A 3,332-nucleotide genomic window follows, 5' to 3' on the forward strand; every position below is an offset into this window, starting at 1 on the left:
CTAACCCGCACCCTAACCCAAACAATATGCGTTGTGGTAAGCGGTATTATTTTGTTTTGTTTTTTGCATAACTTTTCACATACATAAGTGAAAGAGCGCCATTAAAACATATATTTGTTAAAATCAAGGTCAGGAAACAAAAAGTTTTTATCTAAAAGAATAATTTCCCAAATTGAAAGTACAACTTTTCACATTTCGAATAACTGAGTAATACACTATTAAATCCAGTTTTGTATTTTAGTTAAGTTATATTTACGTCATGCAGTTAACAAAAAATCAAAAAACTAATTATGAATATTTTGCTAATTCTGTACCCCTAAGTTAATGCAACAGATTTAACTTTTCTTTGAATTAACTTATTTTTTAAAACTGTCGCATATTTTGTTATGAAAAAACATCTACGTATTACTATAAAGCAACAAAATGTATTAATTCTTTCTAGTAAACAACAAACAAATCGCAGAAGGCGAAATCCAAAAACGAATAAATAGTTGATCTTCAAGCGGTGGTATAGTTTAATCCGACTACAAGCTCGACAGAATCGTAAAAAAATCATGTAAAGTTTGCCATATTCGCCGTTAGAACGCGTTTGCATCATGAACCACGCCACAAAAAACGCTTCATAACAAACTCGTTCCGTGTTTTGTTGATAAATCGCTGGAGGAAGAAAACAAAGTGTGTTCTCACAACTACTCGAACGTAGTAACGCTTCGTAAATAAGAACGTTGCTCTGTCGAATTACTAGAACACCAGTACGAGTGATTTCGTCACGCGCTGGTGCACGATTGAAACGCGTCACGATTTACAATAAATTAAACAATGAATGACTCAAGGCGGCAAAAAAGATAAATATAGTTTTAAGAATTAAAATCGTGATAACTCTAACAAAATTAGCCTTTTCGATTTATAGAAATTATTAAAAGATTTAAATTACCCGATTTGACCAAGCAAAACACAGCATATGCAATTAGACGTATAATTTAATGACTTAAAAAAATGAATGCTGTTTATTCAACACATTTATATTTTACAAATAATTTATTTCTTCAAATGTGTATTTACGAAGCTTTAAATCTCTTTCACTTTTCGAACATACCACAGCCCGCCGAAGATTATAAAAAGACAATGGCAACGTGATTGCGGGAAAAGGGGTCGAATAGGTGTGAAAATGTGTTGTTCAGCAAGAAATTCGTTTGTTTGGTTCTGGTTCCTTTTGTCAAAAAAAGTAAGAATTGCTGTCGTTTTAGTTTTATTAAGAGTAAAGCTATGTTGCAGAAAATTAGATTGTGAACTAGTTTTTGTGTCAAATGTCATGATTTTTATTTTGCTTAAATTTGACTGGAAAGTGTGTAGTATTTCATGGCTAACTGTTCAATGAAATAGTGACTTAGTTTTTCGTTTTTTAAGTAATTGTTAATCAGTTTAAGTTAATCAAACTGATAAAGTTGTGTCTATTCTATGCATTTGCGGAATGTTAGTTACGCAGTTAATTCCCTGATGCTTAATAAAAGAACAAAAGAGCATATGGTTTCAAATGTCTTTAATTTTTGGTATTTTGAAACAAATGCATGCAAAATGGTTGCTTTTGTCATGTAAACATAATTTGTTAAGATATTTGGCACTGGTCTTGAATCCTACCACCATTTTTAAATCAACGCACAATATTTGGGTTAGGGTGCCAGATTGGAAACTTTGGATATTGCGCGGGGGAGATGTTTTGCAGCTGAAAAATTGCGCGGCTGAAAATTAAATTTCGGCTTGAACTTGCGCGGCTGAAAATAAACCACCAGGCTACCAAACGTTGTAAGTTGTTACATTATAATAAACTTACAGGTTTACAGCGTTCATAGAATACTTGAAGCACTGAGCAATTTTTGTTTGGTGTGCGGGCGCCCAGATTGGAAACTTTGGATATTGCGCTTGGGAGATGTTTTGCAGCTGAAAAAATGCGCGGCTGAAAATAAAATTTCGACTTGAACTTGCGCGGCTGAAAATAAACCACCAGACTACCGAAAGTTTGCGACATTATAATAAACTTACAGGTTTACAGCGTTCATAGTATACTTGAAGCACTGAGCAATTTTTGGTTGGTGTGCGGGCGTAGCTAAATATTTAAAAAGTTTGATAGTGTAGCATTTAATATGCAATATCGATATTGCCTAATTTGACTTCACTATACACATGACCGTTGTCCACTGATGCGTAACCAAAACGCCGAACTGTGCGTTTTTAGCGTTTCGCAGGGGATTCTATATGATGCATTATATTATATACGTCTTACAAACTAGAGTTAAAAAATGTTATGCAACTTCAGTATGCGGCCCGCCAATTTTTTTTGTGCTTGTTGTGGCCCTTGTACCATTTTAGTTGTGCAGGCCTGATTTCAGGTGACACATTTTCGGTCATACACGAGTGATGAGTGAATAAATGTGACGTCAGTTTTATACTAACTAAATCCCCCGCGCAGGCCAAACTTTCCAACCTGGTTAGGGTGCGAGCTAGCGTTTGGATCTGGGTGGGTCAAGTATTATTATATTAATTATTTAACCCGCACCCTAACCAAAATAATGTGCGCGTGGTAGCACTCTAGACCAGCGCCAGATATTTTGTAAAATAAGTAATGTTACAACAGTCATGTTATGAAGTTGGATTTTAAATTGAATCACACGCACTGCAATTGCATTCCAGTGCCTTCCCGTCAAAGATCTTGGTATGAAATCTTGCCTGGCTTCAGGCGTTTTTTTGCACAAAATTTTGTTGTTGAACTAATATATAGGCACTGATTTGTTAAAATAAAAAATAGCCTTATTGACATATATCTGCAAAATTTTGGCATAGGATTTTTTGCAAAAATATTCTAAATGAATCTTTGGTGGGTAGGAGCGCACATTAGTAACATCTTTGACCCGCTATTACGTTTACGAGTTTGTTGACCGAATTTATTATAAAACTTGTTCTTTTTAAACATATATTATTCATGTTTTATTTTAATAAGTTATAACAGCTTCCCTGTAAATTTTACATATAAACACCTAATAACTCTTTGCTTTCATTAGACTAACATATGCCACATCACATCATATCTTATAAAACAACATTTATAAGATATGAACAAATAAGCTATTCCACTACTTATTTATTTTATCTGATGTTGAGCATTAATTGTGCTGGCAGCAACAATATTTTTAGTTTTTTATATTTTTTTTTTTTTTTTTTTTAGTAAGTAAATCCAGTTTTGAAGAAATATTTATTTGTTTTTTAAACAACTTAGTTAAACTATGTAAAGTACTTCTAATGTATATTTATTTTGTCGAAATTGTTTCCAGGCAAGA

The sequence above is a fragment of the Ascidiella aspersa genome, chromosome 3 (assembly GCF_963924565.1).
Source record: "Ascidiella aspersa chromosome 3, kaAscAspe10.2, whole genome shotgun sequence".
NCBI lineage: Eukaryota > Metazoa > Chordata > Ascidiacea > Phlebobranchia > Ascidiidae > Ascidiella > Ascidiella aspersa.